At 37.4% G+C, this 27362-nt stretch overlaps 1 protein-coding gene across 3 annotated transcripts in view; it reads left to right on the plus strand.

Moving 5' to 3' along the window:
* LOC132182975 (protein LIGHT-DEPENDENT SHORT HYPOCOTYLS 10) overlaps window positions 1-18850 on the plus strand; it is a 31974-nt gene extending 13124 nt beyond the window's left edge. The window contains exon 2 of one of the 3 annotated variants that reach the window (XM_059596353.2): window positions 18482-18850. The gene's annotated coding sequence lies outside the window, so the exon portion shown is untranslated. Of the gene's footprint in view, window positions 1-14960; window positions 15011-17617; window positions 17912-18481 lie in introns of those variants that run through there. The other 2 variants (XM_059596354.2, XM_059596352.2) reach the window with 2 other exon arrangements.
* Window positions 18851-27362: the final 8512 nt, after the last annotated feature.

A 27362-nucleotide genomic window follows, 5' to 3' on the forward strand; every position in this document is an offset into this window, starting at 1 on the left:
GCCTCCAAGAAATCACCTCTCCTCCTTCAAGAACTTTCGCAATTCACAAAGACACTCGCATATGGGTTTCAAAGGACAGAATGGCAAAAATGGGGCTTAGGGGTCGAGAGGGGTAGGGTATTTATAGGTGGAAAAAGTTGTGAGCTCTTCAGGAGCAGTTCTAAAAAGCAGTGACGTTCAGTACTACAGGTGCGAATGTTCGCGTACTATTTACCCAGCGGTTTTGGGGTTGCATCGTACGCTAAGGCAATATCCACTGGTCAACCAAAAGTCAATGAATTTTCGGCCGGTCCCCACACAAACCTTTGTGTACAATTTGTAGGCGAGTGTTCGTATGGTCCCCCATGCGAGCGTTCTGCCAAAAAGTCAAAAAATTTCCAAAATGCCCTTCCAACTGTTCCTATTGACCCAAAATCCGATTAACCCTCTAACTAAGCTATCTAAGCCTAGTGCAACTCTTGCAGCTGATCCAACAGGTCATCAATCCTTGGAAAAGGATACTTGTTCTTAAACATGACCTTGTTCAGCTCACGATAATCAATTCACATCCTCTTCTTCACAAACAACACCGACCCTCCCCACGGTAATGATCTATGGAAGATAAACCATTTACCTAGTAGCTCTTCCAACTGTTCCTTCATCTCCTTCAACTCCAATGGCGCCATCCTATATGGTGCCTTTGATATAGGATTAGTTCCCGGCACACACTTGATTCCAAACTCAACTTCCCTCTAAGGTGGCAATCTAGCATAGTCTGTTGAGAAGACATCTGGAAAGTCCCACACCACAAGGATATCTTGCAGGTTCTTCTCTTCTTCCTTTGCTTGGGTGATAAAAAATGCCAAAAATGCCTGGCCACCTCCCAGAATAAGCTTCCTAGCCTAATCGGCCGAAATAGTGGGAGGTAAAGACCTCACTTGTGATCCGACGAACGTGACTTCTTCCTCTCCCCACGGTCTAAGCGTAACTTGCCTATGAGCACAGTCAACAACCACAAAATGCTTGCCAGCCAATCCATCCCAAGAATAACGTCATAACTATTCATACGGAGAACAACTAAGTGTGTAGGAAGTACCCTTCCACAGATGCTCACCGTGCATTTGCAAACTGCAGCGTTACAGACTATAGTTTTGCCTACGAGGGTAGCTACAACAAGACTAGTTTCCAAAGTTTTCACCATAAGTCTAGACATTCTTACAAATGTAATAGATATGAAAGAGTGGGTAGCCCCTAAGTCAAACAAAACAAAAGCCTCAAATCCAATTATAGGAACAGTACCTCACACCACTTCCGATCCTACTACTGTCTCTCCTAGAATAAACGAGTAGACTCGTTTTGGTGCCAATGAGTATTCCCTAACTGAGGAATTACCATGCCCACACAATCCTTGCTGAAATGGACGAATTGGCCACACCATTCGCATGTCCCCGCACCCATCCTACAGAGTCCCCAGTGAACCCTGTTGTACCTCCAGAGCAACTCTGGCGTCTGACCCTTCTAGTGCTGCTGGGCCTAGGAGGTATTCAGGGCACATCCTTGTGGTCATTGTGGGGGATAACTTCCCACCGCCATCCTCTTAATTGGCCCGACTCCTCCAAACAAAGTACGAGGTCCTTAAACCCTTCTCTTCTGGTCTACAAACTCCACCACATTCTCCTTCAAACTCTCCTCCTAGATCGAAGCCCGATCCATTAACTGGGAGAAATTACGGATGTCAAAGCAGGTCATCATGGTCTAAATACTTGTGTTCAGACCCCGCTCGAACTTCTTTGCCTTCTTCTCCTCATCTAGGATGAGGTATATACCGAACCTCGATAGTTGAAGAAACCTCGCGGCGTATTCAATCACCAACATCCTTCCCTAGACCAAGTCCATGAATTCTCGTGCCTTTTCTTCGTGTACGACCCTGGGAAAGAAGTGTCGATTGAACTCATACTTGAAGATGGTCCATGTAATGGCGGTATCTGATCCTAACTCAGAGACGGGTACAACCTTCTCGTCTTGCCAGCAACGCTTGGCCTCTCCAGTCAGCTTATTAGTAGTACACCAAGTAGTAGTCAGTAGCTATTCCATATCATTCAGACAGTTTTTGCGCTGATATGATCACCAGTCCCGTCAAAACTATCAGAGTGATGACTATAGAAGTCCCTCAAGGAACAACGCCGATACTATCTCGCCACCCTATCTCACTTCAAGGCCAATACTAGTTGGCCAATAGCATCCCTCACTTGATCTCTTCCTGTGGTGCTACCTCGTAGACTGGAATGTCCACGGGCTCTAGATGAGTGTCGTCCCGACATTCCCAATTTCCAGAGCGTGTGGTTTGTTTGCTAGATTCCTTCTGGATGACATTCTCTACAACAGCAAGTAGAGTTAGAACCGACTAGGTTAGAACCAAGCGACCAACCTATGGACTTAGTCCAAACAGCTAACTAGTCTATTCTCTGGTGTGATCATTGCTTAGGCTTTCTCCTCCTATATCCTGCAGTCTTCAAAGCATAAGGCTCTGATACCAGCTATAACGCCCAATGGAAATCAATTAAGTGGTAATTGACCCCATGGTTTGTCTCCCAGCCTTATCCCTCACGGGACAAGACTCAGGGATCTTAACCTCTCCTAATTGAGAGAATACAACATAAGACTTTAACTACAAGAATAAGGAAGTAATAACTACATACTAGAATTATGACAACCAGAGTAAAGATAAAACCTCTGGATCCGAAGCCCATATAAACATACATGCATTTGACTATAAAGTTAACATGTATAGTAAGCCCAAGGCCGTTATCCCGCACGTACCGGTGTACCATATCATATGATACAATTAGTCTTGTCTATATTACATGCATGCTTTTATATGTCTCATTGTTCCATCATCTTACTAAGTAGCACATTTTCAAAATGAAAGAGTTCACGAAATAAAAAAATGTATTCCATGAGAGTTGTAAATATGCATGTTTGGTACACAAAATAGTCGTGTAATGTGGGAAAAGAAATGGTGTGAGTTCATACACACCTGGGTCATAGACATTTTCTAAAAAGTCCTCCAAGGTGTTCGGGTTCTCCAAATCTGTGGAAAACCTAACACTAGTCGTAAGACCAAACTAAAACAAACATAGAACATAAAAATAGGAGCTATTGAATGACAGGCCCAAAATGGCGTTCCCCTAAATGGCTCCTGGGCTAGCGTTCGGGTTCCAGGTTGAACATTCGACTAGAAGGTTCAGGTAAAACCTCATTTGGTCCAATATTCTCCTAAGACTCTCCAAATTGGCCGTAAGTCTATAAAAGGGTTTCTAACACTTCATAGCCCAAAACAACATTTCCATGCTTACAAAAATATGTTCAACAAGAATGAAATCCTAAACCAATCTTATGTCAAGATTAAAGACACAACCTAGCTAGAAGCTCAAACCAACAACTAAGCTAACTAGAAAAAGCATATAACGACTACGCAAAGAACAAGCTTAAGCTTAGAAGGTTACCGTCTTAAAGCAAGGCCTCCAATAAATCACCTCTCATCCTTCAAGAACTCTCACAACTCACAAAGACAATCACATAGGGTTTTCAAAGGGCACAAGGGAGAAAATAGAGCTTAGGGGTCAAGAGGGGTAGGGTATTTATAGGTGGAAAAAGTTGTGAGCTCTCCAGGAGCAGTACTGAAAAGCAGCGAACGTTTAGTATTACGGGGGCGAACGTTCATGTACTATTTACCCAGCGGTTTTAGGGTTGCATTGTATGCTTGGAAAATGTCCATTAGTCAACCAAAAGTCAACGAACATTCTGCCGGTCCCCACACGAACATTCGTGTACTGTTTGCAGGCAAACGTTCGAGTGGTCCCCCATGCAAGCATTCAGCCAAAAAGTCCAAAAATTCCCAAAATGCCATTCCAACTGTTTCTCGTGACCCAAAGTTCAATTAACCCTCGAACTAAGCTATCTAGGCCTAGTTAATTATTTGGGTCACCATATCAATGGCCAATTTCCCAATAGACTTAAGGTGATTGACGGTTTATATGGTGGTGTTTGGTTTGAACAAAAATAAATCTCCAAGAGTTTGGAGCTACAATGGCTCCTAACAAATGCATTCTTGGCTCACAAGGATGAAGAAAGGAATCCTCTCAAGCAGTTCTAAGACTAAAGTTTAATGTGGGTTTCAAACATACAAAATGGGCATCGTATTCTATTTATAGGGTTGGAGAAAAGCCTTCATGTAATTTGTAAAAAGGAAGCATTTTTACTGTAGGTTTTCTCATGGCATCAACCCGATCACTAGGGTTTCATTGTTAACTTTTGTGACAACTTAGAGTGTCAACACAAACTAGATGACAAACCTCTCTAAAAGTCCTCTAGAGTAGACCACATTAGTATGGACCAGGTGATGACTTCACAACTACAACTAAAATGAACAACTTTTATACACCAAAAAGCTTAGGTGTTGAAAAGTTTTACAACCCAAATTTTGATTACCAAATAAGGCCAGTTTCTAAAACCTAATAGAGAGGTAAGGCTTGAATTATTGAAAGTGGATTCCTTAATAAGAATTGCATAGACAATATTCATTGTTAGAACAATTGTTTGTCTAATAGTTTCCGGTATGGTGTGAATTGCGCGTTCTACGAGGCATCTTTGATATTCAATGGGTTCTTTGTTTTCCCACAATAGCTGCAAAATAATAAGTGCGTAAAAAAATTGGCTAGTGTCTATGCCGGGGAAACTCTGATGCCCAAGTCAATTTTCGGGAGAAAGATTATGCTTCAATGTACAATAATTCAATCAGCTCAATGAGGACTAATTAAGCTCTGTTCCATATTCTCTAGTATGATCATTGAAGATGTTTTCGTACCTTGTGTGGGGGCCTATTTATGGGTTGAAGAGTTAAGGTAGACGTGGACTAGTTCTTCTTATTTTAGTTGATTTGGGAGCCTTGAGAGTTGGAATTGGACTTGGGCTCCTACTCTACTTTAAACTTTGAGTAGGACTTCTTGACCCAGATTATTCCAATAGAACCCCACTTGGATTGTATCTTCTGTTATTTAATTAATAGCTCTATGGGCCTCTCATTGCCCCTAAGGCCCAAAATCTGATGGGCTTGTAGTGTAATTTTATTCCCAACATTCAACAATGGTAATGAGTTTGTAGCCTCTTTTCGCACAGTTGTTTAATCTTGAAGACACAAATAAAGTTGCAAAAGAATCATTAGAAAACATCTACACGCTAGAACTTTGAACTACGAAGATTTGTGAAATGGTACCTAATGAGTGTTTACTCAGAGATCCTATAATTGACATCAAAATATTTTAAATGACTTCAAGGCCTAGAGGATCTAAAACATCATATTAGGACAAGTCAAAATATTACCCTTGGTCAACTTCAGTCAACGACACTCACCATATGATTAAATTCCTCCAAAAATATGTCCAAACCTTATCTATTTTTAAAGGTCTAAATCAATAAAGGATACATTGGTGGTCTAAATCTTTGGAACCTAAAAAATGCTATATGTTGTGGCATTCTACATGGGTTTTGTGCAAAATCCAAAATATTTAGCCTAAAAATCATGAAATTCGTAGCTAAATCCATGGATTCATCGGAAAATTATGAAACAAAGAAAATTTGGCAATTATTTATACGCAAAATCTTCAAGAAATTCATTACAACTGCCCAATACCCCTTCTAATTGAAAAAAAAAAAAAAAAAAAAAAAAGGAGAAAAAAAAGTGGATTCCAGGAAAAATTACAAAAATGTGATCAATGATTGAAGAAAATGAAGATTTTGAGTTTTTGTGGCAATTTAGCAGTTTGGTGTATGCTTGGGCTTCATTTTTTAAAGGAAAATAAGAGAGAAAGAACATGTTTTGAAACAAATAAAGAGCTATCCTTGAGCTCATATTTTAATTTGTCTTCTTTCCATTCTACAACTTATATGTGGATTGCTTGGTTCTAGGTCAGATATAAATTTGTTTCAATGTATAGTAAGTTGTATTTACCATTTCAACCCATGAGAGAAAGGGATTTATTGTCTAGCATTACATATGCCATCTCTTGAACTATTTATATTCTTCCTATCTACTACATCTATTTTAAGAGTAATAAGTGAAGAATATATATTTTTCATATATATTGTTCCTATCTACTATATATATTCTTCCTATCTACCACATATGTATGAGCTATCTCGTTCTCATTATATTCCTCTGCATACTTGAAACCTTCAAACTTTTTTCGAAGACTAAGTAAGTCAAGTTATTGTAAATTTTTATTATTTTGTATTATATATAAATGCTTTTGAAGTTCAAAAGAAATTGAATTCCCTCCCAAAAGTTATATCCAACTATCTTTAGAGAAACAATCTACAACACCTAGAATGTACTATTTATCACTAACACACTTAGTCTTGTTGCCAGATGGCAAGTTTTCTTGTGTATGTCTCTAGGTTATTTTCCTTCAATATGTGGAATAGATACTAACCTAGTCATTAACCAACTTATGTTCAATAGCGTAGTCTTACTAACATTTACTTACAACCAATCAAAGCATTAGAAGATAAATTATAATATTTATTTGATGTACATACTATGACCTTTTAAAAAGCCCATTCCGAGAACAACTATTTTTCCATTTCCAAGTACTTTAGGTTTGGTCCTATGATCAAAGATGACTACATGGGTTACTTCAATTTCCTTTTACTATATTTAAGTGTTTGAAGAAGGACTTTTCACATTACATTTTTCTTGAACTTGTAGCTACCAAACATTTTCTTCCAAAATATTTTGAAAATAGACTTATCACCTTACATATTTCTTAAACAGCCTGCTAACGGCTATAACAATACCAAATATTTTCTTCCTCTAAACATTTTAATCATTTTTTTTTCCATACTTGAATAACTTTTGTCTTAGGTGTTATAGTTTCTTCCATAATCTTCCTTGGAGTACTTTCTGCATTTGAGAAATTTTCTTTCTTCCTATGGTCCTTGAAAATTGTGATACATAGGCATCTAATCTCTTTTTACCCTCGTGATCAACGAAGTTTGTCTATACTTGCTTCACATGAGTAGATCTACATCATAGACCCTCTTCCATGAAACGTTTTCCCTTTACATCAAGGACAATCTTCTATGCCCGCACCTTTATCCCTACTCTAGGGACCCTTGTCGAAACCTGTGCCACTCCATCATACCGCACATCATATCAGTTCTGATACCATAATATAGTAAGTTGGGACATTACTCAACCCAAAAGCTTAGGATACCGATTTGGCCTAACTAGGGTTTATTAACCACACACACTTGTGATATCTTTCTAATGTTAACCTCAATCTTTTGACACACACACATACACATGTATACTCAACAAGAGTATATCTATCCTAAACATTTTTTTTCATAAGAACATTTTCCAATGCTTAAGAGATTGTCAAGTTTTTTATTTTTTATGTTCCTTCGGGCTTTAGTGGCTTTTTTATAATTCGACGTCATTCAAGGTCTTTTTCCAACTTATTTACTTTATTACTTTCCTCTTCCTTCTCAAGTTGAATTCCTTTTTTTTTTTTTTTTTGGTAGAAGAACAACCTTTTTGAGTCCTTAGCTTAATTGCAAGGATCTTTATCTTCTAAAATTGTAATTTCAAAAGTTTCTTCTCACTTTACACATTTTTGAGTTGATTGGATGAAATCATTTTTTTTTTCCTTTTTCGTAGACTCATACAAATTTGTGAAAGCATCAAAAAATATCTTCCCCATTTTCTCAATTACTCATGGTTAAGTTCACAATTACATCTTCAACCATCACAACTTCAAAATTAACTCAATTAAACATAGACTCAAATGTCTATCTAATGTCTACACATGATATAGAAAATATAGATTAACTAGTAACATCTTCAAAAGAAGAATCATTTGATCACCACTTTCTAACTTAGTATCATCTCATTTGATAGTCAACACTTTTAATTTTTATTTACTCTTCCTTTGGACAATCATGAGTAATTTGACAAAAACCTTTGCACTCAAAGCACTTTATTCCTTAAGGCTTTGCTTCTGGTTTTTCTTGTTTCTCCTATTAGTCCTTTTATCACTTCTATACCTATGTGACTTAATTGTTTCTTGTTTTTTGATTCTTTTTTAAAAGTTTCATCATCTTTTTTAAAGAAACTTCATGAACATTTTAACAAAGTACGTCATTTTCCTTTCCCTTCATGTCAAGGTTGTCATTAGTTCCCTAAACATCCTATTTAATAGTCGGGTCTCTTCAAACTTATAGGTTGAATCTTCATCAGTTCAGAAAGAGCATTAATATTTCTCTATAACCATTAGGGTTTCCATCTTGAGGTTTACTTTCTCGTCTAATTTTGTCAAAGAATCCTCTAGTGTTTTCACAATAGAGTCTAATTTTTCAATAGTTTTTTGGTTCCAAAGCTTAGCATTTTTTAATCTTTTGAACATTTGAAAATTAAGAAATAAATAATTTTAAAAAGAATATTTAAAAGATTTAAAATAAAGAAAAGAATTTAGAAGAAATCAAAAAATCTAATAACACAGGTAATAATTTCAAAGAAGAAATCAAAGATGTATTCCATTTCATATATAACTATTGAAAAGAATAAAGAAACCTAACTAACTACTTAGAAGTAAGAGACAAAAATATTTTTGTTCTTCAACCGTCACTCCATGGACTAGAGAAGGGGTGACGAGGTGGGTAGAAAAAATAATTTATTCTTTGAAATTATTATTGTGTTATTAGATTTTTTTGATTTCTTCTAAATTTAGATTTTTTGAATCTTCTTTTTTTTTTCCAAGCTTAAAGTTTGAATTAACAAATTTGACTTATTCAGCATGTCAGAACTTGTCTAATTGGTCTTTTCATATCAAAGGGATTTGATGTTGAAAAAAGTAGTTGGTTGATAGTTTTGGAAGTTTTCGTCATGAAGACGTCACAACGAAGTTGTTTGAAGCAATTATTGTGCCATGACGAAATTAGCCTATTCTGCCTCGTTGTTTACTGTGTGTTTCTGTCATGATGACATAATCATTCTGTCATGATGAAATCTGGACAAAAAATATTTGAATCTCACTTTGAAGTTTAGTCGTCATGATGTCTACATCTCGTCATGACGAAAAGTCCTAAGTCCTACCAAGTATGACAAAGTTGAGGATGAAATGCTAGTTGCGATCATGAAGATGCAACGACACCGTCATGATGACATAAGCTCAAAGTGACAATTGTTGACATCATCAAGATTGAAGTGTTGATATCACTTGTTTCAAGAGTTTTTTGAGTTCTAGAGACATATGGCACTTAGATATAACATGGACATCTATTTGAAAATCATGATATCTTCTAGGATTGTTCCGGACGTCATGACGAAGTTATAACATCCCTAGGCTATTTTAGCACGCCATCTAGTTGTCACGGTGTTCCCGAAAAAATCAAGCAATAAGATCAACACGATTTTGGTCGTAGTGTGACGAAATTTTGCTTCTACGGAATCTTGCTAGCCACTTTTGACATAGAAAATATCCAAATTTGCAAAAGCTCGTGAAATAATAAAGTTGAAGATTTGGCAATGAGATTTCTAGAGCTGTTGAATTGTCGTCATTCGAAGCTCGGGATCGAAATTTATTGCCAAGATACCATAACTTGTTTGGTTTCCTTTTCACAAAATTTCAGCTTTACCCCTTCCTCTTCTTTAAATACAATGAGATGCTCATTAGGGTGTTTGGAGTTGCTAAGCATGAAAATACTTTAGAGAACCTTGAGTTCTTGCTTATCCATTGTAAGACAACAGGGTTTTTGTTGAGAGCCATCAAAGCTTTCCCTCTCTTGATGATTTGATTCTTCCCATTGCTTTTACAAAAGCTTTGGACGTTTGTGTATTGGTGAGGAAGTGTAATCCTTACATGGATAAAGCCTCAAAAACATCACTATCTATATCTAGTCTTGACCATATAAATTAGATAAATAACATCGATCATATCGCGCCGAGCATCATTATCACTACACTCCCACATATCCTGCAACCATTTTGTATCTAAGACCTCAAAGATAATCCTGATTATATTCTCCACAAGTACAAACTGTCTCCACAGCATCACCATCTAGCTACTGACTATCTGTGAAACACCATTGTGTTCCACAGGTGAAAAATAAATCAAGTGTAAGTCCACCACTCAGTGAGATAAAATCACATGAAGGCAATTACACAATTTGTGAACTCATGGCTTTGCAAAAGGGTTATTCAACATTAAAATATAACATGTAAGGAAGTTGATATGTGTAATAGAATATTCAATGGAATATAGATATATGAATACATGATAATTTTGATCATGTTGTCATAGCTCAACTCCATAGGGTCTATTTGGGCCCTTACCCCTTCTCGATAGGGTTTGCGCATTCTTGAAAGAACCTTTGGTACACACTAGTGCCCTGATGTGCACAAACTAGCAATCATCATCACACAACCCGACCGGGTCTAACCTCGGGTGGCCCACGCTACTAACAATGCCATATGTCATAACCACCATGCATACATGGCTGCGCTCGGTTACTCAGCTGGTGTCTTGGATCCAATGCCAAATCTCTACTGAACTAGACCAATAAAGCCTTGCTTGTTTAATGGTAGTCCATGACACAAGAACATATCAACTAAATGCACTTATCTGCACAATATTTTACATGCATGTTTGACGTAAAATCCTTACAAGAATATCAATTTATCTCGTAATCACAATTACATCATACACAAAAAAGGGAGTTCACAAGTTCATAAAATAGAGTTCGTGGAATAAAGGTCATGCATGTTTTCTAATTCATATCAAAATAGTATCCTAAAACAATACCAATAATATAATAGTATGCAAGTGAGATTCACTCACCTGAGTCATGGGCATAGTCCTCAAAAACTAAACTCGAACTCACTAAGATGGTTTCCTGCAAAAACCCTAATGTTAGACAACTCTCCTAGACCAAAGACACTAACCTAAAACCTAAAAACCAACGAAACAACATTCTTGAAGGGGGTAGGATTTGATCTTGGAGGGTTTGGGATCAATCCGGACTAGTAGAAACGAGTTGAACAAACCCTTGAATGACTCTTAAGGTCTCAAGAATAATCTAGGGTTCAATTTATTCAAAACCTCCAATCTTAAATCATAACAACTTATCAAACATGTTTGGTATGGTCTCAACTCATCTATGATAATATAAACAAACACTAACACCGAATAAAACTCAAGAACACAACCCTAACAACACTAACTTATGGTGGAAGAGAATCTAAATGATGAAGAATGATTAAAGTAATCATCTTACTAACCTCGTAGGGCTCAGAAACTCCCGAAGGCAATCTCAAACTGATGAAACAAAGCCTTTCTCTTCACCACGGCACTCCTTCAACCTCTTAAAACCTTGAAATATGTGCAACTAGGTTTGTAAAGGTTAAGGACGAACATATAGACGTTACAACTGCACTAGGGCTTAAGAAAACCATACAATTGCATTCTAACGTAGGAAGATTGATCCTTTGGATTTTGGCCCTAGGGATCTATCCTTTGTAGAGAGAATTGAACGTCTCTTGTGAAGGATTGATCCTCCAAGTCAAAAACAAGCCTGGAGGTCCTACCGGGGCTCAGAAACTCCCCCAAGCCATCCGAACTTGATATCCATTAAACTTAGGGTCCAAAATACTCTGTCTCCTAACTAGGGTTAGGTCCGGGGTATTACTTTTGTTCAAACCACACCCACTTGGGTTAATTTTACTTTTTTTCAAAGTACATCCATACACATCATTTAACCGCAAAGAGTCTACCTATGAATTGGTAAGGAGATGTGCCAACAAGAAGATTGTTGAGCTAAGAGACGAGTAGGAGCTTGTTGATCTAATAAATCTTAGAAGTTACAATGGGTTGTAAGTTGCATGTTGTCTGTAATGTGGATTTTGTTGTTATAATGATTTCCTGGGTTTGGCTTCCCTTGACTAATTTTTTCCTTTGATTTGTTCAATGGGTTTTCCACTTCATCAATAAATCTTTGTGCTGTGGATGTGTATGTTTTCTTGTGGTTGTGTCGTTTATATTCTCTAGTGAAATAATTTTAATTTGAGATTTATATTGCTTGTTTAATAATTTGAGGGTAGAACCAGTCCTTGGATTCTTATAATTGGTATCAGAGTGGGTTTACTCGGTTTTTACTCAAATCTTGAGCGTGGTTCTTAACCCGTTTTTGTTATTGGTTCTTCTCTATCCCTTAATGTGAATTCTCATGTTATGAGAAGTGATAGAAACTCTAGTGTGGATAATAGTTGTAACCATGGTAAGTCATCTTAGGATGATTTTGACGAGAAAGTGGACTTTCAAAAGGACTACATTAAGCTTTTCAAATAATGCACTAAATTTGAAAAGTTGAATTTTTTATTTTCGAAAAGGATTAAGAAGGTTGAGCATGAAAATGAATCTTTGCTTGCTAAAATATCTGATTTACATGCTTTGGTTGATGTTTTAGAATCTAAAAGTTCTATACTTATTGATGAGGTAAAATCCCTTGAGAATGAATTAAAAGACTCTAAGGAATCCTAGCTTATTAAAATTTTTGACTAAAATTTTGTTAATGATTCCTTGAGATATGAGAACTCAGTGCTTGCTAATAAAGTGAAATCTCTAGAAGATGATATTAATGTGTGCAAATTTGATTAACTCTTCAACTGTTATTTTAATTGCATCTTGAGTTCCCCATTACTCCCTAGGGATAAGTGTAAGCTTGGTTTTGATAAAAGTGCTTATGTTCTTAACAGTACACTTGTCAACAAAGGGAATTTTTTTTTTGTTCCCCTCACTTGTGTTGGTAATTTGCTCCTAGAATTGTCGATAAGGGGAAGGAAGTTTTTGTGGGCAATAGGCCTTTGATAGGGTGTGTGATAAGAGACCTTCCTAGGGAAGGTTGTTGGTGGCATGCTAACCTTTGAGCTTCATACATTTTCATGCATGTCAAGACATGCATTTTTATTTTGTTTGCATTGCTTTTTTTTTTTTTTTTTTTTTGTTATCTTCCTTTCTTTTGTGTCGTTATTTCTATTGAAGAAAATGAGAGATGACCTGAAATTACACTTTCAAAGTATCTCAATTTTAACTTGTCATTCATTCAGTGGTTCACTCATTATGTCATGGTGTACCCTTTCACTTGGAAATTGTTGTATATGATGGATATATTTATTGTGTGTGTGCATTTGCTCCTTTTGGCTTGTATAAGCATTGTCATCTTCTTGCACACTATTTCACAAGCTTGAGGGAAGCTACCTGTATAAGACCAGATAGACATTATTGTGTAAAACTGTGTTTTAACTAAGTTCAAATTGACCTACAAGTTGAACGTGAGGTATAAATTTTGATGGCATCACCTCTTTCAATAACAAGCAAAATATGATCAAAGATCAAATGTTTATCAAGAATTGTTAAATTTCATGAATAAATATAAACTTCAAATTTGCTTTTTGAATCCTTATAGAAAGAGCCGATGTTAAATCATTGTAGAAAAAGTCGAAACACCTACGTTATTTAATGTGTACAAATTCCTTGGACAATTGAAAAGGAATGGGCGTGTGACTTTTTTGTTAAAGCCAAGGGAAAAAGTTTTTACTTTTGTTTTGAGATGTGTTTACCTCCATACTTATGTAAGTTAATGCCTCCGCTTGTGGGATTTGTCACCCATAACACTTGACGTGCTTTAGCCTTACCATTTATATAATTGCATTGAGTGTTGAAAAACTATAATATTTGTGAAACTTTTGTGCGTATTGGTACATATTGTGATCACTTTGAGTATATCCATTTCTTTATTTGGCATATGTGTTTTGAATTTCCTTAAATAGGCATGTGCTTGAAAAGAAAGAAATTTGCTTTCAAAATTTTGTTGAGTTTTCTCTCTCCCTCTTCAATCTTGGTCTTCCGTCTCACAAAAAGATGTTTTATTGTCTAAAACCATTTTGTTGATTCTATGTTTCTTTCTTGCATTCATTTAGGGTCTTCATCATGCTTTGTGTCTCATTTTCATGTGATTTAGAACTTAGGGCTGCATTCATCTTGTGTTGCATAAACTTTGGGTTACAAATTGAGATTGAATTTTGTTAGCATTACACTAGAGGACATTTTCTCAACCTTTTTGTCTTTGTTTGTCTCTTTGTGGATAATGGTTGAACCATGATGAACTTTCATTCAAGTTGAAAACATGTGCCTTGTGTTCATCACGTGATCATCACATTTACATGCAAGTTTGAGTTTAAGAAGTTGTCACACTTAGTGTTGTCTTGGCCTAAGTATGTGTTTAGTTGTCCACACATGTGCACTCTTATGTGTTGTGCATCACCTTCGCTCAGGTGATTGGTTTGTATTTTTTATTACATCGTGTTGTGTTTTTACATGCTTCTAGTTTTGTTAATACTTAATATCAAGTTCATACTCTTTTATCCCTTCGTTCGTTTCTTAGGCATTTTATAGATTATTTTTGTGTTATGTTTGGATGTAGTGAATGATACTTGTTTCACATGTGCTTATAACATTGATGGGGTCTATGTATTGTTGGTGAATTTCCTTCTTGCGGTTATTCCATCTTGCACTTCGCTATTGTCTTTACTACTTCCCTTTAGGTTGATCCTCCCCAGGTTGCAGGAGAGATTGCTTGAGTTCCTCCCATGTACTGTAATGTAGCAAGGGAGAATGTGGACAACAATTTAGGACACTTGCTACGAAGGTTTGCCTACATTGAGGGGGAGTTGATTGTTGTGCTTCTTGTTTATTATTGTTTTGTTGTCTCCAGTCCATTTACTTTATAGATGTTGTCTTCATACATCTTGTGTTTTCCTTGACTTCAAATGGTTGAGATGTGTTATGATGTTTTGTTGTGGTATCCCATTAAGGACCGCATTGTTTTTCATGTCAATCTATGAGTCTTTTTTTGTTCCTCTCTAGGTGCGAGACACCGGCAAAGGAGAAATGGGTTATGTTAAGGGAGAGTTTACATGATGCCTTTGTCCTATTTGTTTTATGACACATGTATGTATATATTTGTTTCTTTATTTAAATATTTCTACATGTGTCAGCCTTGTTGATGAATTGTTATTTAGTCTCTTTCCTCTTGTCCTATCTATTAATTTGTCGATTTTGGGGAGAATGTGTTCTTTTGTATGTCCCTTTGTCTTTCGTGAGAAAAAGAGGGAGATATTATGGGAGTTGTTTATTAAATTATTATGTATCTTTTATGATTAATCATTTTTGTTCCCCAAGCTTTTATGAGTTTGTTCAATTTTTCAAGAGAATAGATCGTTGCCATTTACATCTTCCTTAGTCTAGTTGTGATTACTTAGACTAGGTGGGTTTTTAACTGATGTATTTTCTTGTAAATTTTGTGGGTTTTCTGTTGTTAAAGTTGTGTCACTAAATTGACAAAGGGAGAGATTATTAGATGTTAAAAATTTGCCATGTTTGGTGTGTTAAAACTTGTCTAGTTGGTCTTTTCATATCACAATGGTTTGGTGTTGAAAAGGTAGTTGGTTGATGGTTCTCGGAAAGCCGTCATGCGAGGTTGGTCTGAAGCTACTAATTCCGACTGTGCAATTTTGTCATGACGACATCACCATTCTATCATGACAAAATCAGCCTTCTATGCCTCAAAGCTTACTATGTGTTTTCATCATGACGAAATCTGGTAAAAAAATATCTAAAGCTCACTGTGAAGTTCCATCGTCACGATGTCAACATCCCATCGTGACGGAAAGTCCCAAGACCTACCAAGCCTGAGATACTTAAGGATGAAACCCTAGATGCTGTCATGAAGATGTTCTGCCACCTTCATGACAATGTAAGCTCAGAGAGGCTATTGTCGACATGATCAAGATTGAGGTGTTGATGTCCCTTTTCTGAAGAGTTTGTGTTCTAGGGAGATCTAGCACCTAGACATCACCTAGATATCACCTTGGGGTCATTAGGAGAGTTTTGAATGTCATATAGACGTCATGACGAAGTTATAATCTTCCTAAGAAGTTTCCTGACATCCTCTGGTCATCATGATGTGTTCTAGACAAAATCAAGCAGTAAGATCAATAGGATTTTCCTCATGACGAAATTCTGCTTATGCGGAATCATGCAGGCCATTTTTCAACATAGCAAACGTCCTGATGTGAAGGAGCTCACGAAATACAAAGTTGTAGATTAGGCATGGGCTTTCCAAAGCCATTGAGTTTGTATTATTTTGAGGTCGGGACAAAATGTTATGGCCAAGATACTCTGAGTGGTTTGGTTTCATTTTCACAAAATTCCATCTTTACCCCTAACCCTCTCTTGATGATTTGATGCTTCCCATTGCTTTCACCAAATCTTTGGATGTCCGTGTATTGATGAGGAAGTGAGAGTGTTCCTTGTTCCTTGAGTCCATCTAGATGATTTCCCCCTTCACCATTATTGTACCAAGTGAGGTTCTCTAAAAAGCTTAAAGCTTTCACTCATTGGCATTGATTTTACTTTGTTCAAACCATGGGCATACACATCATTTAACCACAAAGAATGAACTAATGAATTGGTAAGGAGATGCACCAACAAGAAGATTGTCAAGCTATGACACGAGCGGAAGCTTTTGATCTTATAGAGCCTAGGAGTTACAAAGGGTTCTAAGTTGCCTATTGTTTGTAATGTGGATTTTTTAGTTATAGTGGTTTCCTGAGTTTGGTTGCCTCGGACTTGTTTTTCTCTTTGATTTGTTCAAAAGGTTTTCCACTCCATCAACAAATCTTTTTGTTGTCAATGTGTATATTTTCTTGTGGTTGTGTTGTTTATATTTTCTAATTAAATGATTTTACTTTCAGATTTATATTTCTTGTTTATTAATTTGGGGGTATATCAGGTCCATGGATTCTTACATAAAGCATCAAAGCTTTTATTATCATCCATTATAGTGTCTTCAAATTGAGTTATTAAACTTTGGGATTTGAAGATTTTCACTATGGTAGTACCTTCATAAGTCACCACTAAAACATCCAAGTTACCTTAGTGGACTTAAAACTGGATATTCTATAAAATTCGTCCATTGACACACGATTGAAAATAACATTTTGTTATGCCATCCACAATTATCCAACATAATCTTGCCTAATTGGTTTTTAGCGTTGCTTATTATAGCACTATTTAAAACTTGTGGAGATAGAGATCATCGCTTTTCAGCCAAAAGCCATTTGGTTCCTAGTATATGAGATGAAACTGCTTATAGGTATTGCATAGATATGGTTAACATCCTTGGGTCATATCACATAATCTTTTACATGGTATATGATATGAAGCTACTTATAACCATGCATCTCATCTATATATACACAAATAAATAGAACCAAAACTTAGAATTTTAATATTATAATTAATTATGGCTCCAGAGTTCTTGATGAGTGATTATATTATCACTTTGCAACACTCAGACTAAAGAATAGATGTTGCACGCATTGGATGTTAAGCAATATAGAACAGACGTTTTGCTTCCATCCATCATTCATGGGACATCAAAATGTCATCTAACCTCTTTTATTTTATTTTTTATTATATGGCTTTTGAACTCTTGAATTGATTACATCAACTCCTTGCAGAATCATGGCAAATGAATAATTTGGCAGGGCTTGCACTTAAGAGGAAACTGTATTGAAGTTGCGGTCTTTATACTTTGACCACTTTTTTGTAACTTTCAAGGTATATAGGGAATTTGATCTATATTACTCTCATGGTATGATGATCTTAGAAGCCTCTATTTCATCTGCCATTTTGGAATGTAAAAGTACTTATTAGATTAGAGACTCCAAATGTAAGTATTGTACGTTGATTTTGACTATGTTTGCTACTTGCTGTGTTAAAAATAATAGTAGTATCACCGTGGTTTTCTATTTTGTCTTCATTGCTTCTTTCATGATACATTATCGCCTTCCATTTCCCCTCCCTTCTTTTTTTTTTTTCATTTTTTTTTATGTGAATGGCCTCCCTTTCTTCTAAACCTTATAACACATTTGCACAAAGTTATTGTGGAGTGCTACTCATCTATGTCCTTTGTCTCTTACAAATGTTGCTACTCGTCATAATCTTCCACTAAAGCGTGCTTCTAATCATGATCAACTACTACATTTTACCCTTTAAAAATGTTGCCACTTAATTGTGATAATCTTCATAAAAGCATCCACGCATATTTAACCAAAACTGGACTTTTGCAAGTTTTAAAAACATTCCAGAGTAAAATAGCTCTTACTAATTCTTTAAACTATGGTTGTGGTAGGAATAAGTATGCAAATCAAAATTTGTGCCGTAGAATGAATCATATGACAAACGGTTGCTATTTCAACAAATAGCAAGAACAAAGATAACTGATAAGCGTCAAATGTTGCACATTCAAGCCCCTTAACTCGCATATATTAATTCCTTAGCATTGTTATTTGTTTAATTTTGTGTTGTTTTATTGTTTTCAGGTGTTTAATAAAGATACAAGAAAAACCATTGATTTTTGGCTCAAAATGCATTTCAAGTTACTATAGGAAATTATTCTAGCAAGTTACTGTAGCTACAACGCGCTCGAGCGCACACGGCTGGCAGAGACGCCCTGGAGTTCAGAATTGCTATGGAAAACCTTTTTAGATCTCATAATGAGACTGGGAGGCTAACTTAAGATTTTTCTGGGATTTCCAAGGCTTCTAGGGTTTGTTTTACACCCTATAAATAGGTGGCCTCTAAGCTTCAAGAGAATGTGTGCTTAGTTTTAGACATAAAATATCTTCTCGGAGGCTTGGAAAGTTGAAGAGAAGAGGAACATGGCAGGAGGCCATCCCAGCACCAGGATGAGCAACTAATTCATAACAGGGCGTTGATGTAGCCCTTTCCAAGTAACAATGGTTTAATTGTATTTTAATTTGGGTTTTTCTATATGCATGATAGTTGTATAACTGTAAGAATTGATTTTAATGTTTATATTCAATCATTATGAAGTTTTTCTCTTGTCTTAGAAAGTCTTTTATATTGATTGAACTCAATCCTTCATATTTTCTGTGGTTACATGAATGATTGTTATACAACGGTTTTAACTGACACATGATCAAGAGTGTCAAATAGGCCAAGCCTTGGCTATGAGCAAAGAACTTTTCATTTCCTACTCCAAAAACACAGTTGATTAAGACCTCTAGATCTTCTCACCAATGACTAATTATAACCAAGAGACTGTGGGCTCTTACTTTTCTCTTCAAATCTTAAACTTTTGTTCTTCATGTGTTAACACAATGAACTAATAATTTTCAGACAGTTTCTAAAAACTATGTGTCAAGAGAACTTGATCGGATGATTTGAAAGTCTTAGGCACTTCTCTACTTATAGGCTTAACAGGGGAGAGAATTTCTAGATCTTAGCAATGAGAGACAAGGAGCAAAAGTGGAGTCTTAGTCGGACTAGGACAAGGAATGGACAACAAGGATTTCACCCTAGCCCCCATGCCTTTGCCGCATGGGCCAGGGAGAAAATCCCACTGGACCATATGCCTCATGGCCTTGGGAACTAGGCCTGGGATTTAATCAGAGGCCCCTTCTCTCAATGTCCAATGCATAGGGCTGATAAGTGCTAAAATATTCATATTTTCAGCCCTTAACTTGCATGTTTTAATCCTTTGGTTTTAGTTAATTAGGCTATTTTAATTCCTTTTTGTGTTTTTCATACTTTTGCAGGCTTTTGGAAGAAAATGAAGTAAATCTAGACGATTTGGGCTCAAAGAGAGAAGATGTGAAAAATTAGAGCTTCCTGATATTGTGATCAATCACAGGATGCCTGCGATCGAGCGCAGTACCCGAGAGGACACAGAACAAATCAGGCTAGGAGCAATCGAGCGCATGATAGAAGAAGGATCAATCGCAGATCTGCGATAGAACGCACACGGGCTGCAATCGATCGCACCAATGCGCAGAAGACACATCAAGTGGCGGCCAGAATGTCCCTCTTTCCATATTAGGGTTTTCCAACTCCCAATTGTAATAGCTCTCAAAACCCTACGAAATCCCTAGGTTTACTACTTTGTCAAGGACTTCTAAAACCTATAAATAGACCCATGAGCCTCTAGAATAGATATACCTTGTAAGGAGAAGAATAGGAGCTCTTGAAGTTCAAGTCTCGGGTTTATTCTTTTCTTTTCTATTCTTTTCTTTTATGAAGATATTTAACATCAATTTTATGTGTAGCTAATTTAATTAGTAGGGCTAGATTGAAGCCCTAATTATGTTTAGTTAATACTTCAATATTGGCGCCCTTGTGATGATCTTGTCGTGTTATTTAACTTGATTAATGCCTACTTGCATGAATTCCTCATATGTGTGTGCCTGATCAACATATGCATGTGGTATGGACTAGTTAGTTAAATCAATTTGGATGGCCGAGTCCTGGGTTTAACATAAGTAACAAAAGAATCCACACCGCGATTCTTGGGTTAATCAACATGGGGAACCGGGAGTATACGCCATGCCCTAGGCCTCATGTGTTTGTCGATTTCCATAGAGTATATGCTTTCCTAAGGAACAACTTAGTATACACCATACTAAATCCTTTAGAAAAGAAAAGAGTTAGAGTATACGCCATGCTTAACTCGTTGCTTAGTGAAATCTATAGCTTAAGGAGTATATGCCATGCCCTTATGTTGACAAACATTAGATATACATAACATGATCAAAGCATTGGCATATTGACATATTATCTAAATATAATTAGTGGTGGATATCGAAACCCTGCCTTTACCTTTTCATTTATCTTTAGATCTTTTTATTTCTTTTTCAATATCAATTCAGTGACAAGTTAATATTTTTAATTAACTCTAAACAAAATCACAATCCTCGTAGGATCGATCTCGTACTTGCTGCACTATACTATTGTTTTGATCTTGTGCACTTGTGAGTTAAAACGTAGTAAATATTATCTATTAATTTAGGTAGTATTTGGCACATCAAGTTTTTGGCGCCGTTGCCGGGGATTATTTGATTTTGTTTGGAATTATTTTCCTTAGTTTGTTTTTGTTTAAAATTTTTCTGTTTTTATAGTTTTTTCCGCAGTTCCTGTTTTGCCTCTGGAGTTACAATCGATCGCACATCTAGAGAGCAGCATAGTTACTGTACTAATTATAGATCTGATTTTTTCTTTTGTTTCATGCAGGGTCATTCGAGTTTGCATATTAGTAAGTTTTTATTTCCTTTTAAATTTTAACTTCTTTTTGTTATTTTATTTTTAATTTCACATATGTGGGGAGGCATTCCGACACCCCATGGACCATGTTCTTTATGCCACGACCCTTATCACCATGTTAAAGAATGTCCTTCAATAAGACAAATTCCTAACAAAATTTTTGGGCATAAGAACACATCGATCTCTAGACCGGGGAACGACAACTATCTTGATTCCTACAACCCAACCTGGAGCCAACAGTCAAATTTCCCGTGGCAAGCTCAAGCTCTTAGAAATCATGCATATTGCTCTGAATCGGATCCACCACTACAAGATCAGATGGCTGCCATAGAGAAGAAGTTGGACATGATTGTCAAGGCCATGACTACACAGAAAATCTCACCTTTGCAACGGGACACACCAAACCAGGTATGTGCTATTTGTTCCCATCTAGATCACACCACTAAGACGTGTCCTTTATCTCCATATGCAGAAAAAGAAGAGGTGAATTATGTGGGATAGCACACTTATCCTCCCAAAAAAAATCCTTACTCCAACACTTATAATTCAGGGTGGCACAACCACCTCAATTCTTCATGGAGTAAAAGTAGGAACATTCAGAACCCTCAAGGACAGCAAAGCAATTTCCAACCAGCAGTCCAACCAACTCAAAAGCCAAAGAAGGATGACTTTAAGGATCTTGTACGACAATTGGTGACTTCACAATAGCAATTTGTGATTGCGCAAGAACAAATCAATACAAGGCATGATCAAGCCATTCAAAGACTGGAAGTACAAATAGAACAATTTGCCAAGGGGCTGAGTACATTCCGCATCAATAGGCCTTACCAATACCAAGAAGAAGAATGTCGTAGGTAGTTGATGGAACACCCCAATGAACAATACGTAGAGGAAGAGTGCACCTACTATCATGAGCGAGCTGTCACATTGAGGAGTGAAGAGGTGGCGGAAAATCAAGTGGAAGAGGAGAAGGAAGAGTAAGCCGAAGTTCCATAGGAAAAAGAAGAGAGCACTAAGATTTCTTCACCATTAGCTCTCATTCCTGAAACACCAAGTGGCCAAGAAAGAAGTCTGTTAGAGCTACCACATGAGTAAATTGAGGACATCAAGATAGAGAAGCTTCTTAAGTTTTCTTCTTACTATATTCCAGTTCATGATTCCCCACCGGATGAGCAACTGTTTGAGAAAACTCAGAGTGGTCTTCCCCAACCTAGAAACACTTGGAATCACCTTGCAGCAGAAAAGATTCATTCCCTTCGGTGCAAGAGAAGGAAAGATTGGTGCTTCAAGTTTAAAGTACCACCATCTGGCTGAAGACGTTAAACTTAGCGCTCATTGGAGGCACCCCATAGCATATCCTTTTTATTTTGTTGTTTGTTTTATTTTATATTTTGTTTTTGTTTTTCTTTGTGTTTTGTTTTACTTTGCAGTCTTAGCGTTTCAAGTCTTTTGTCAGTGTTTATTCTGTTGCTGTGATCGATCGCAACCTGCGTGCGATCGAGCGCAGTAACCGAAGGGTGGCTCGACACTTTCTGTCAGTGCGATCGACTGCACCTTAGGTGCAATCGAGTGCACATCACCCACACACGCATACCTCTGGCGGATTGAAATCGAGCGCACCAGATGTGCGATCGAGCGCACTCGGACAGCAGGGCACGTGACCTATTTTAGGTCACTTTTTCCCCTTACCCCACAACTCTTTCTCCCGGCGCTGTACAGGTTCTCCCCACACCCACCTCCGGCACACTCTTACTCCTCCCATTTTTCTCCTAATTTTCACCAATTCCACCACACAACCACCACACAAGTCACTTCTCCGGCCACTATGCCATCAAATTCTCTACCACATTAACCCACGACCCCTACACCATCCCCATTAACACCCATCTTCGAACACTCACCCAACCTCCAATTTTCTCTTATTTTCTTGCAACTGTGAGTGTTCATCCACCCACATTGCCTCTGTGTTGGGTTTTTCTTGTCTTTGCAGGGAGTTTTGGGCATCTTTTGCTGTATTGTGCTACTGTGGTCATCAGGAGTGCGTGCCACCTGTTCGACAAAAGTCCCCAGTCAAGCTCTACATGCCTAGAACCCGTGCTTCATCTTCAAGAGGGTCCGAGGCCTAAGCTATTTCTCCCCTGCCCACTTTTGAAGAGTGGGAGCTGCTATTTGAGACTACCTTCGCCATTCGCAAAGACTTTCAAAACCATGAGATGACTCAATGGGTGGTCGCCGAGTTTAAGCGAAGGGGACTCAAGAAGCTATTCAAACTGGTCACCTCCACCGTTTACCGGAAATTGGTCATTGAATTTTATGCCGAAGTTTCCCATGACTGTGACCACTCGGCTGCTCTCTCCTCAAAGGTGCAAGGCCAAGTTATTGATGTGTCTATGGCAGACATTGCCGCCGCCCTTCAACGCAATGATGAGCATCCTCTAGAAGCTGCACATCTTGCCGAGCAACCACCCCGATACTATGTGGCGAAAATCATTGAAGATATATGCCAAGGGCACTATGCAGATGCCCACCATAATGGCGGCAGCCAGTCCAAGCTACCTCGAAGGCTGTGGTTTGTGGACTCCATTTTCCACCGAAGTGCCTTCCCCTTGGGACACAAAACTCAAAGGCGTGATCAATTTCTCCAAACTCTTTACGTCTTCCACAAGGATGCTTGGTACTCCATTCCCGACATCATTTGGAACAAAATCCATAAATTTTGGAATGGAGTGTAATTGAGGGAGTAGAGTCCACACACTCATGGGCGTTGCCTTTCCCATAATGAGCCAGTCACCACCACTCCCATATACGGCATTCGCCAATAGAACAAGAGCTACTCCCATATGCCCCAGGCACCTCCAGAAGCTGGTGAAGAGGCAGATGAGGTCGAGCCAATGGCAGAAGATGAACCGACAGTTGAGCCGGTAGCAGCAGATGAGGAGGAGGCCTTGTTTGACTTTCGAGCCGCCCAATACCGCTCCCTTAGTGAAGAAATGGCGGGCCTTCGGAGAGAGCTGGCTGATCAAAGAAGGGAGGCTCCGGAAGATAATGCACTAATGGATCAACGCTTAACTGCCTTGGAAGAATTGATGCAAACCATCCTAAGCCGTTTGCCACCACCATCTGGAGCATCTACTTCTAGACAGCACTAAGGTGGGACCACTGTCTGGCTGAAGACGTAAAACTTAGCACTCATGGGAGGCACCCCATTGTTTATCTTTTTCTTTTGTTTAATAAGTTTTCAGTTCACTTTTTATTTAGTTTTAGTTTTGTTTCTTTTTACTTGTTTGTGTGTTTTCTTATTTTGCAGGGACAAGTGTGCTTCGATTCAAGTTTGGGGGTGTGCTATGAGCCATGCTTTCCACGACCATATCGACCATCTCCTGGGTACATTCTTTCCTTTACTTAGACACATTGGAGACAATGTGTCATTTAAGTTTGGGGGTATAGGTACACATGTTCACACACACTTTGTCCCAATTTCATTTTATTTGTTTTGTGTGTTTGCATGTTTATTTGAAAAAAAAAAAAAGTTTATGCATGTTCTCGTTTGCTCTAAAATTTTAAGTTGATCTAAAATGAATTGTGATTTGAATTCATCAGTGAGCTTAAAATTTTGAACACGTGATCTGATGAGTGAATCTGTTAGTTTGGTTACTTGTTGAGGATAGTTGAAAAATTACATGTTTGATCTGATCACACAAGCACATTAGAACATAATTTGTGAGGAATGACAAGAGGTCTAATATGTGTGTTTCTGCATCTTGGATGAAATTGGATAACTTACTAGAGGACACTATGGCATATATAGTGATGAAAAGAAAAAAAAAAAAAAACAAACAAACAAACAAAAAAAAAAAAAAACAAAAAAAAGAGAAGAAGAAAAATTTGACCATTGATGGCTTTTCACTGAGTCACTGAACCTCTTGCCTGAAAGCATTGAGTGTTCACGTCAAAAGGTGAAAAATTTGGATTTGATCAATGTCATGGTTAGTTGGTTTTGTAGCCTTTTTTGACTCGAGTTAATAGGTCCTTAGGGGTGTCTTTACACCTAATGCCCTAAAACCATCTGGTTTTGGAGTCATTGACTTAACACTCGCTACAAGGGTTAAATAGAAAGCTTAAGGTAACCAACATTGCACAACCTGACCAAAAGAAAAAGAAAAAAAAAAAAAATGCCAGTGTGTCATTCTAATAGGAATTTCAGTGAATTTTGAGATAAGGAGACATTGCATATTGGAAAGATTTTGAAGTCTCATAATTTTGTACTAATTCACTATACACAAATTTCAAACTTGTGATGATTTAGCTGTCCTTTGTAAGTAATTGCACTTTAAGATTCCAATTCATTGTAAAGAGGGAGTTCATCTTTTTAAGCTTGCTAATGAATAAAAATCTTAATCTTGAAGTGATGCTTTAATTTTTGAAATAACATGAACTGTGCATGATGTTTGTGGGTAATATTTCTGGAAAACCCTCACGAGACTTCACTCGTCCACTAGGGAGTTCCTAGGGGTTTAAAAGGCTTGTTGCATATGCTAAATGCAATCGTACATCCCACAAAAGATGGATTTATCTTTTGTTTCTATTTTTCCATTCCTGTTTTTAGTTTTGTATTGCTATGGGACTAGCAATATGTAATTGTGGGGGCGTGATCAGTGCTAAAATATTCATATTTTCAGCCCTTAACTTGCGTGTTTTAATTCTTTGGTTTTAGTTAATTAGGCCATTTTAATTCATTTTTGTGTTTTTAATACTTTTGCAGGCTTTCGGAAGAAAAAGAAGTAAATCTAGATGACTTGGGCTCAGAGAGAGAAGATGGGAAAAATTGGAGCTCCTTGACACAGCGATCGATCACAGGGTACCTGCGATTGAGCGCAGTACCCGAGACGACACAACACAAATCAGGCAAGGTAGCGATCGAGCGCATGACAGAAGAAGTATCGATCGCAAACCTGTGATCGAGCACACACGGGCTGCGATCGACAGCACCCTTGCGTAGAAGACACATCAAGTGGCAACCAGAATGTCCCTCTTTCGATATTAGGGTTTTCGAACTTCCAATTGTAATAGGTCTCAAAACCCTACGAAATCCCTAGGTTTATTACTTTGTCAAGGACTTTTAAAACCTATAAATAGACCCTTAAGCCTCTAGAATAGATATACTTTCTAAGGAGAAGAAGAGGAGCTCTTGAACTACAAGTGAATAAAAGAATAAACCCGAGACATGAACTTCAAGAGCTCCTCTTCTTCTCCTTACCAAGTATCTCTATTCTAGAGGCTTAAAGGTCTGTTTATAGGTTTTAGAAGTCCTTGACAAAGTAGTAAACCTAGGGATTTCGTAGGGTTTTGAGACCTATTACAATTGGAAGTTGGAAAACCCTAATATCGAAAGAGGGACATTCTGGTTGCCACATGATGTGTCTTCTGTGCAAGGGTGCTATCGATCGCAGCCCGTGTGTGCTCGATCACAGGTTTGCGATCGATACTTCTTCTGTCATGCGCTCAATCGCTACCTGGCCTGATTTGTGCTGTGTCGTCTCGGGTACTGCGCTCAATCGCAGGTACCCTGTGATCGATCGCAGTGTCAAGGAGCTCCAATTTTTTCCATCTTCTCTCTTTGAGCCCAAATCATCTAGATTTACTTCTTTTTCTTCCGAAAGCCTGCAAAAGTATTAAAAACACAAAAATGAATTAAAATGGCCTAATTAACTAAAACCAAAGAATTAAAACACGCAAGTTAAGGGCTGAAAATATGAATATTTTAGCACTGATCACACCCCCACAATTACATATTGCTAGTCCCATAGCAATACAAAACTAAAAACAGGAATGGAAAAATAGAAACAAAAGATAAATCCATCTTTTGTGGGATGTACGATTGCATTTAGCATATGCAACAAGCCTTTTAAACCCCTAGGAACTCCCTAGTGGACGAGTGAAGTCTTGTGAGGGTTTTCCAGAAATATTACCCACAAACATCATGCACAGTTCATGTTATTTCAAAAATTAAAGCATCACTTCAAGATTAAGATTTTCATTCATTAGCAAGCTTAAAAAGATGAACTCCCTCTTCACAATGAATTGGAATCTTAAAGTGCAATTACTTACAAAGGACATGCTAAATCATCACAAGTTTGAAATTTG

This window comes from Corylus avellana, chromosome 5 (assembly GCF_965113065.1).
Source record: "Corylus avellana chromosome 5, dhCorAvel1.hap1.2, whole genome shotgun sequence".
Classification (NCBI taxonomy): Eukaryota; Viridiplantae; Streptophyta; class Magnoliopsida; order Fagales; family Betulaceae; genus Corylus; species Corylus avellana.